This window comes from Mytilus californianus, unplaced genomic scaffold (genome assembly GCF_021869535.1).
Source record: "Mytilus californianus isolate M0D057914Y unplaced genomic scaffold, xbMytCali1.0.p SCAF_7, whole genome shotgun sequence".
Lineage (NCBI taxonomy): Eukaryota > Metazoa > Mollusca > Bivalvia > Mytilida > Mytilidae > Mytilus > Mytilus californianus.
In genome coordinates, this window is record NW_026262723.1 from 78,380,365 (window position 1) to 78,391,684 (window position 11,320).

The following is an 11,320-nucleotide window of genomic DNA, read 5'->3' on the forward strand; positions in this document are numbered from 1 at the left end:
TGTACAGAATTATACCGACATGGATTTGGCTGTAACAGTCTGAGAACTCTGATTGCATAACTGTACACTTACACAAAATAAGAATGTACATTAACAGACAAGCTATTCATTTCTAAATTTACTGAAACTTGATAAGACGGACATTCTTAAAGTACACGACATTCATCTTCTACAGTATCACAAGGACGTATATATATATATAGTTGTTTGTGCTGTATTTAGACCCCTCTACCAAGAAATTTGTTTTGCATGCACACGTAAAAAAATTGCGGTTTTTATCCAACGCAATCATAGGTTTGAACGTTGTTTTCAATTTAGACTTGTATATATATGGTTATATACACACTCGCTCTTCTTTATTTAGATTTTAAAACCTCTCAGTATAGGCCCATTTAATTTTTTTTTGAATCACGTAATCAGAATCTTATAACTCGGTGACCTTCCACTAGGTGGGAAACGGCAAACAATGATAACACAGACCGGACGTGGCAGGGTATTTATCCATCCCTCATCCCTAACATCAAAAAGGACACTAAGTACAGATCTGAGTGTACTCGCAGTTACTGACAGCTAGTTCAAAACCAACAACAACTAATTAAAAAATCATGTATCTAAGACTAAAATATCAATCAGTACACATCCAACATCCAATGGATTTAGTGTAAAGACGTCATTAACAGTCCGAGAAAAACATGACCTTGTGCAATGTCAAAATTAATGAATCGACAGATTGTACTGAGTAGCGTTAAAGTGCATAATATGTGTATAACAAAACTATTCAGTATGATTTTAATTCACTGATAACAAAATCAATATTTATACCAATACAAACAATATTCAAAGATCTAATTACAGTGTATAATTGGTAACCTTTTAGAATAAGTTTATTTAGGATTGATAAGCTTACCCAGATCGTATACAAATTTCCGGGATCGGTTAACAGCATCACCGTAAAAGGAGTAGGTCCGGTAAGGGCCGATTTTGGCCTCAAAATTCAGGTTCATCTGATGAAAGATTATGGACACTTTTTAAACACTTAAGTGTCTACTTCAGTCGATTCAATTAGTTTATGTGAAAGATTTGAACTGATTTAGTCATTAAAGACGCTCAAATTCAAGCTTAAATATGAAAAATCTATCAAATATGCCATAATATGTCACTTTTCAGATGGTTTTTGTCAAAAATGAAAGTGGCCGCATCCGTGTTCATTCTCAACCTTTATATATGTCATGTATTATCATCAAATACAACTTACATTTAAATATTAAGAATGAACACAAATACGGCCACTTCCATTTCAGACAGAAACCGTCTAAAAATTAACCAAAATGCTAAAATTTCGAAGATTTCAGTAATTTAGCATGACTTAATGATGCTAGTACCCGATACATGTGCATTGTATTGTCAAAAACAGCCCATATTTATGTAACAGAAGTATTCTTCTTTCCAATAAATAGCTAAAAATTTACATTTTAACAATTTTGTAAAACTGCTATATTTTGGGGCCAAAAAGAGGTCTTACTGGGCCTACTCCTTTAGGATGTGCTATTCCGTCTAAAAAAATGTTTTTTACATGTAGAGCCAAACTTGCAAACCAAATATTTGTATCTACTGGAAGAATTTAGTAAAGGTTTTAAGCAATTTGTGGTAACGAAATTCCTGACTTAATAATTTAACAGTAATACATAGATTACGCTCATTGAAATCCAAAACGTCACTACAGACACGGGCACAACGAACGAGTTGGGATATATAAACACCGTAAGCTGGTGCCAGAGGAACATCACCGTTTAAAAAAGGAAAATTAACAATAGGGAGAGAAAATATCATCCCTTTTGTCGTAAATTTTAGTGTAGAGTTTCTGGTGTAAAACTGAAATGTATAAATCTAGGAAAGGACACTTATTGCTGTTAATGTTTGATTTATTTAAGGTAAGTTCCTATGGGTAAATTTCGGCAGTATATTTAGAGAATTTTTGCATGACTATTTAACGAAAAAATGTCAGAAAGATAACTTTAGGTGTTGTTGAATTTAGAAATTAAATGAAATTTAGACGGATCTTTACTGAGTTTGGCTATAAACTGTGATTCATAACAGAACATGAACAAGTCTGCTATAAGAGGGGCACAATTGGTGCCCATAGGAACACCTACAATCTGTCGATAAACTTTATTGCTGAAAAGTACATAAATATTGTCAAGGAGAAAATGTATGGCTTTAATCACCTCATCACAGCTCCAGTAAATATGTCCAGCACATTTACCTTTCTCGTTTGAGAAAAAGGCTTTATATGAGTTGCAGGAAATAAATTTGCAATCAGATTATTCGAAAGACCATTTAATTACTTTAGTTTGAAGATTGTGTGGAAGTATAGTGTAAAGAGTGGAAATAGTCATATTGGACACCACCTAGAATTTTGTACTTTCAAATTGATATCACTGTATCGAGAGCCCTTTTCGCTTCCTGTTAGTCTAACAAATTATAATCTAAACAAAAACTTAAGTCTACTCAGTTTTAATAAATAAAGTGTGATCGCTACATTCATACACATAAGACATACGTTCTACCAAATTGGCCTTAAAATGGACAACGTTGCTCTTATCAAGGTAAATGACCATGCCATTCTTAGAACATTAATTTCCTTGCGCATCTCATATAACTTTCAACTTTCACTGCCAACAAACAACAACGTCAGCGAACGATAAAAATCAAATGTATTCGCCTTCATTACCAATAAAATTGAGAATGGAAATGGGGAATGTGTCAAAGAGACAACAACCCGACCACAGAACAGACAACAGCAGAAGGCCACCAACAGGTCTTCAATGCAGCGAGAAATTCCCGCACCCGGAGGCGTCCTTCAGCTGGCCCCTAAACAAATATATATACTAGTTCAGTGATAATGAACGCCATACTAAACTCCAAATTGTACACAAGAAACTAAAATTAAAAATAATACAAGACTAACAAAGGCTAGAGGCTCCTGACTTGGGACAGGCGCAAAAATACCTACATTAAAAACGATGTATATCCGTTTGAAATATTAAATTAGAACCATGCAGTTATATGTTAATCAAGCTCTGTCTTTACCTGTTAATAGATTACATCAAATTTTGGAGGATTGCAACACAATTCCATATTGCAGTCCAAATTATAATTGCATATTGTTATTCTATAAACTGTTTCCAAAAATTGATCGCCCTGAAGATCATAAAAAAAAACACATTTCATTAAAAATCAAATATGTCAATAAAGGTTTCGTTTTTGTAAATATTGCAGGTATTCTTAATGGTCATTCTGTAAAGGAACAAATTCCTGGTTATTTTGATAATACTGAGCTTCCTCTTATTTGTTAAGTTTACAAAAAATCTACCCGGAAATATGTGTTTAAATATAGCGAGGTGTGTAAAGCTGTTAATATCAGTGCCAATACACCTACGTCAAGAAATTGCAGTAATTCCAAATACATTTATGGCCCCAGTTCCCATGTTTTAAAAGGAGAACTTAACATTGTCCAGGGCCAAGATTTGAAATCAGTCCTTAGTCTTGTATGTTTTTTTAATTTTGGTTCATCTATATGTTTCGGAGTTTTTTAGTTTAAACAGTATTTTATTCAAATAAATTGAATTGGATTGGGCAACAGGCAAAGCCTATGTAAGCCCTCTCCATAAAACAAAGGTACAATATATTACATTGAAACAAAACAACACATACACAAACATAATGACAACACAGAATTATTTTTTCAAAACTACCTCAGCTGACTTGAAGGATGCTTCAAATAGTTAACTCAGACAAAAATATTAATATTATAAGAATGCTTCAAATAGTTAATTCAGATTTTTTTTAATTAATATTCTAAGTAATAAACTCCAATATTGATTTAGAGGCCTTACATTAAATTAAACTGTCTCCAGTCAGCTGTTCAATATTATTATTATAATAACTCATTTTTTCAAAATAACATGTTTGATATCATGTACTTATTTTTACTAATTTATCGCACCTGAAGAATGACGACGGTGAGTAAATAACCGTATTGATACATTAAAGAATCATAATTAATATAAAAAAGAATTTAGAATGTAAATAAAAAAATTTAAACAAAAATCAGAATATAAAAAAAAAAATATACAAAAGATGGTTTGAATGATATAGAAAATAGAGGTGCATTTATGGTTTTGTAGCTTTTATAATATTAATTATTGTCATTAATTTTTTAATTTTTGTTTCAATTTTAACTATTTTTCAGCCGGTTGTGGTCTAATAACTTGAATATAAAATAAATTACAGACATACAAAGTAACAAGTTTTTTTAGATTCGGACTATAAAATATATTTCACTATACAAATCTTTCTGAATTTTTAATGTATTCATGAACAGCCTTAACTATCTGAATATTGTCTTCAATACTCATAGATTGATCACCAAATAGTAATAACTTCAAATCAATATCAACTTCATAAGCAGTCAATTTATCAAGAAGTATGGTGTCCTGTTTAAAGTGTATGATGGACGATCAAAAAAGTAATGTTGATTGTCTTTACATTGATTTAAACATGTAGGACAGGAAGGTTCTTCAATCAAAAAAGCATGGAACAAGTGAGAATTTAAATTACTTGCTTCATTTCGCAATTGACAGTGAATAATATTGAATTTTTTTATACCAGAACAAAAATATTTAGGATGAATCTCTCGTTTATATATTTTATCAAGTAAAGATTTGAACTGGTTAATCGACAAAGCATTTTTTGCATATGGATCTAATTCATTCCAGAGTTGGTATGAAACTTCTATAATATGAAACTGTCCTGCACCTTGGAAGGGTATAATTTTGAGGATTTCTTCTACAATTGTAATCATTTTGTGTGGGAAGACAAGGTTCTAATAAATCTATCATATAACTTGGAGAAAATCCATTTTTTATTTTATAAAATGTAGTCAGTTTATGCCTCTTCCTTCTGTCTGATAATTTTTCAAGACCTAATTCAGTGTACAATTTTTGAAGAGAAGTTGTACGTCAGAGACCAGTAATAGTACGAGCGGCTTTAACTTGAACACTTTCCAATAAGTTAGCTTCTTGTGTAAAGTACAATTATCCCATATAATGTTTGTATATTCAAGAATAGGGCGAATAAATGCTGTATAAATTGTAATAAGTACATTTCGATCCAAACTATATATTTTACTTGTCTTAATAAATGTAATCTAGAACATGCTTTTTTATAAATTGTACTTATATGTAATTTCCAACTGGCCTTACTCTCAAAGTTGAGACCTAGGTGACAGTGACTTTTAACTTCTTTAATTTGATCCCCACCAATACCAAAATATAAAGAAGGAGGATTTATGTCTTTTCGAGAAAATAAAAGGGTTTCTGTTTTGGAGGGATTAAATGTAACAGCCCAATTTTCAGCCCATGTTTTTATCCTCCCAAGATCATCAATCAATGACATAGATACAGTATCATAATCATCATCAATAATGGCATATAAAGAGGTGTCATCTGCGAATAATCTAATATGATTACTCATATTTTCCACAATGTCATTTATATAAGTTAAAAAATCCTTCAGATTTAAGAAAAGGTGTATGTCATTTGGACCTGCTTTGATACGATAAATGCACTTGAGTGTTTACTAGATAACATTTTTGTTCGCTACAGAGATTCCGTTTATCGTCAAGTTATCGGAATTCCAATGGGGACCAACTGTGCACTATTTATTGTGTACCTGTTTCTGTATTGTTACGAGTTACAATTTATGACTAAAATCAGCAAAGACCCATCGAAACAACATATGATACAAAAAATTTATAACACTTTAAGATATTTGGATGATATATAGACTCTCAATAATGACGACTTCAGTATGTACACTAAAGAGATGTATCCTGTTGAACTGACTTTAAATAAAGCTAATACTAACAATTAACACTTCCCTTTCCTGGTTCTTGATATATTATCTTTAGGGAGCTACCATTTGATTTTTATGGGGGGCTAGGATGAAATTGTGAAAAAAAGGCAGGACAGGAGTTTTGAGTAAAAAAAAAAGCAGGGTGAGCAACTTGTTCGATGTAACAACGTATTTGATTTTAACGAAACATATATCTGTATAACTGAAAAAATTATTACACCAGGGTTTTCGATATCACAAACTTGTCAAAACAGTTACCAAATTTTATCTTCAATACAAGGACATCATTCGTAAATATAAATAAACGTGCAGACATCTTATACGTTCAGGTAATTCACATCCCATCTTTTATGGCAATATTCACAAAAATGTCGTCATTCACCTTAAAAACTAACCAAACCTTTAAACAGACTTATTCAGAAGGAATATAGTTACGATACTGTTGTCAGGCCATCAAATATGGGATTTTTTTGGAATTCATATTGATTCACTCATAGGGTCTTTGCATCGGAAATAAACACATTTATTCTAAAACCAGTTGTTGTGTTTATACTCGTATATTTTATAATGGTATGATACTAAACCACTTATATATATACAGGAGAGATTGTGCTTGATTTTCATATGTTGAAGACAAAATCTTTCGATCAAAGTTAACCTTGAGGTCTGGAGCTGGCATGTCAGTAACTGCTAGTAGTCCTTTATGAAAATAAGGAGATGTATACCACATCTCCTTATTTTCATAAAGGACTACTAGCAGTTACTGACATGCCAGCTCCAGACCTCAAGGTTAACTTTGATCGAAAGATTTTGTCTTCAACATATGAAAATCAAGCACAATCTCTCCTGTATATATATAAGTGGTTTAGTATCAATTAGATTGTCAATGAGACTACTACCCACCAAAGTTCAAATGAAGTGGATGTGAGCAATTATAGGCAACTTTGTTAATTTATGCTATCATTGTCATTTTGCTTTGTTTCTTCTGTTATCTATTCTAACATCGGACTCGGACTTCTTTTTAACTGAATTTCATTCTGCGTATTGCTATGTGTTTGTTTAATCAACATTGGCTAGAGGTATAGAGGGCGGGCTGAGATCTAACAAAACAAGTTTAACCCCGCCACATTTTTGCGCCTGTCCCAAGTCAGGAACCTCTGGCCTTTGTTAATCTTGTATGTTTTTTTAATTTTGGTTCATTTTAGTTTTCGGAGTTTAGTGTGACGTCCATTTTTACTGCACTTGTATACATTATTATTTAGGAGCCAGCTGAAGCCCGTCTCCGTGTGCGGTATTTTTTCGCTGTGTTGAAGACTCATTGGTGGCCTTGGACTGTTTTCTGCTCTTTAGTCGGTTGTTGTCTCTATGACACATTCCCCGATCCCATTCTCAATTTCATATTCTCCTTCGCTTGCTAATTCGAACATAAAACTTTTGTGGATACTTTGAAATAAAACAACTGACAACTTGTTTGATTAAGAGACATATCAAACAGTTGGATTGAGAGATACACCAAGGAGGCTGGATTGAGAGAAGCACCAAAGCAGTTGGTATGAGAGACTCATCAAAGCAGTTGGGATGAGAAACGCACCAAAGAAGTTGGAATGAGAGACGCATCACTACACCAATCTTTAAAGACCAAAATGTTGAAAAACACCTGTTCTACCCCCATGACAAATATGTTGTTGTCCCCGCAGATAAAGCCCCAAACAACCGATAGGTTTGTGCGTAAATCACATTACATAAACTGCTTGATAAATGAATTAGGTATTGACAATTCACTTGGAAACTCAACCTATACCCCACAACACTTACCAAGGAGGAAATCCTGGATAATCATAGGTCTGTTCTATATAAAAAAGAAGATGTGGTATGATTGCCAATGAGACAACTCTCCACAAGAGACCAAATGATACGGAAATAAACAACTATAGGTCAGGGTGAGGCCTTCAACAATGAGCAAAGCCCATACCGCATAGTCAGCTATAAAAGGCCCCGAAATGACAAATGTAACACAATTCAAACGAGAAAACTAACGGCCAAATATTCCTTTTGGAATTTCCACCAAAGATGAAGAACTGGATCTTCCTTCACTGTATTGGATACCCAAATTAGAGAAGTGCCCATACATACCACGTTATATTGCTGGGTCTTCCAAGTGCTCCACGAAACCTCTTTCTAAATTATCAACATCAAAGTTATTGGGAAACTACCTATTCTACCTGAATCAGATGTAAATACTAAAAAATTCCAAAGATCTGTTAGAGTACATACAATTTAAGACTCTTTCATCTTGCAATAGTATTAAACATTTGACTTTTCTACACTTTACACAAGTATTCCTCATTCCAAACGAAAAGACAAATTGAAAGAGTTAGTCCTGCTTTATTTCATAAAAAAAGAATGGCAAGCGTAGATTCAAGTATCTTGTCTGAGGATGGGTTAAATCGTACTTTGTAAAAAATGATTCTGATTCAAACAAAACATTCTCTAACACTGACATTAGCAAGATGCTTAATTTCTTGATTGACAACATATTTGTTACGTTTGGAGGACGTGTTTTCAACAAACAATCGGCATTCCAAAGGTAATCAACTGTGCTCCTCTTCTTGCCGACTTCTTCCATTATTCATATGAGGCTGACTTCATACAGGAGCTTATTGTGAAGAAAGATAAGAAGTTAGCATTATCCTTTAACTTCACGTTCTGCTATATAGATGATGTCCTCACACTAAAAATTCAAAGTTTGATGACTATGTTGAATGCATCTATCCCATCGAACTTGAGATAAAGGATACCACAGAAACAGTTTAGTCTGCCCTATATCTTGACTTACATCTAGAAATTGACAATGAGGGTCGGTTGAAAACAAATTTTACGACAAAAGAGATGATTTCAGCTTCCCAATTGTGAAAATTTCTATGTAGCTACATTCCAGCAGCGCCTGCATATGGAGTGAATATCTCCCAGTTGATACGATATTCTAGAGCTTGTATTTCCTATCATGACGGGTGCCACATGTGGAGCAGGATCTGCTTACCCTTCTGGAGCACCTGAGATCATCCCCATTTTTTTGGTGGGGTTCGTGTTGTTCAGTCTTTAGTGTTCTATGCTGTGGTTTGTGTACTATTTTCTGTCTTTAGGTCATTTCTTTATTTGCCATGGCGTTGTCAGCTTATTTTCGACCTATGAGTCTGAATGTCCCTTTGATATCTTTCGCCTCTCTCTTGGATTGAGAGACGAACAAAATCAGTTGGATTGAGAGACACACAAAATCAGATGGATTGAGAGATTCACCAAACCAGACAAATTTAGAGATCCAAAAAAGCAGCTGGACCTTCAATGCAGTTGGATTTAGAGACACACCAAAGCAGTTGGGATTGAGGAACACACCAAAGCAGTTGGGATTGAGGAACACACCAAAGCAGTTGGGTTGAGACACTTTAAATCCAATCGATAAATTAAGTGACATGCCAAGGCAATTGGATTGAGAGACACAACAAAGTAGTTAGATTGAGAGACATTAAATCATTTGATTCAGAGACACCAATAAAAGAAGTTGGAAATTAGACGTACCAAAGCAGTTGAATTGAGAGACACACCAAAACATTTGTATTGAGAGACACACCAAAGTATATGTATAAAGAGACATAGTAAAGCAGATTTAATAATGTTAACTTAACAGCATAGAATGTGATACAACAGTACATGACTTGAAATTGAAAGTCCAAAACGTCTGCACAATCTCTGATTTGCAATCTACAAATAACATAAACTAGAAAAAAGAACATTTTTATATACAAAGACATTATCATAAGTAACATCTGTAGAACTCGTTTGTTATTTTCCTGGAAATTAGAAAATGACACCAAAAGAATTATATTAAGGTCTAAAACCGAATTTTTTTTTCTTATTACGCAAAGAAAAATAAAAAAAAATTAATTACTAAGAAATATCTTTACCGTGCAGAAAAACTTCTTATATTCCACCGTAAAAATTGTTGTTAAATCAGCTTTGGCACTTTTAAAACTGGGTGTTAAACAGGCATTGTCATCCGCCTTGTCGAGCTGGGACCCTGCAACTATCAACTTATATTTGATCATCTTTTATTCTCCCTAATAAATGTTCCTCTGGAATCTTATTCTTATTGAAACAAATATTCTATACTCTTTATTTTTTCAAGAACAAACACTTTATTCGTTCCAGTTGAAATAATATGCCATTATATTTCTTCCATTTGTAACAAAATATTATAAAGCAACTTCTATTGCACGACACTAAAAGAAACAAGTCTTTGGCCGTCTTCAGGCTTGACAATCATAAACTAAAGTCGCCAGACAATTCGGCGTTCACCAGACACAATATCACGCTTTTGCACATATTAATTCAAACTTAATCAGATGAAGGTCACCATAGTAGGTAATGTATCATAACTACAGCCTTTTCATCTACGTAACCTAAGAGTCACTGCTACGACCACTTTATTTACTCACATCCACATCCTTTTGTCTCTGTGGTATAGTGGTATCATTGGCAATCATACCACAACTATTATTATAATAATTTGAACACGTATGCCTTTCTTCGACTGTAAATATCACTGGATAGATTTGGCTTTTTTCAGACCAGTTTCACTTTTAATTTCCATTTTAAAGTAATTTGACTCGATGTCAATCTAAATAGGAAGCACCATTAAATGAAATGTTGATCTTATCTGCCCTACTGAGAAATGTAAATACAGGAATATACCTTCCATGTTCTGGTTTAACTTGATCAACCCTTATAGAAACTATAGATTATTAATAAACTGTTTGACACAGGCATAGATAGGATTTAAAGAATGTTCTCTTCGCTGCACTATGGTGAGTTTACTCATGAAACACACATAGAGAACAGACTGGGCTATAACCAACCACCCAGTGAATGCAGGAATTGGATTGCACTTGAACCAAGGTTTACCTTACAAATCATTCCTCTTTCAATTCTTTGGTTGAATAGTTTCTTTATCAAAGTAAAATCAGACTAATAGAATTTGAAGTAAAAATTAAAATTCATGATTTTATGTGAAAATCCTTTATAAATAAAGGAGTGACAAATGCAAGAAAAAAATAGATTGTCTGCTATTGCAGGAATTAATATGGGAAAAATTCGTAAGGGTTCCGCGGAACCCAGTGTCTCGCCTACTTTTTCTGTTAATCACAGGCTCAACAAAAATGAGGAAGTAAATCAATAAAAATATTCCTCTTGATACTAACTTTTGATTGTAAGAAGCTTCTGTCCAAGTTTGGGAAAAATCCAGGATAGTTTATGAATCTAATAAATGTTTAAAAACTTTAACTGCAGACTGAATGTAATGTTAACTGGAAGAAAACAAAATTTCCTTCTAGATACTAGCTTTTGATCA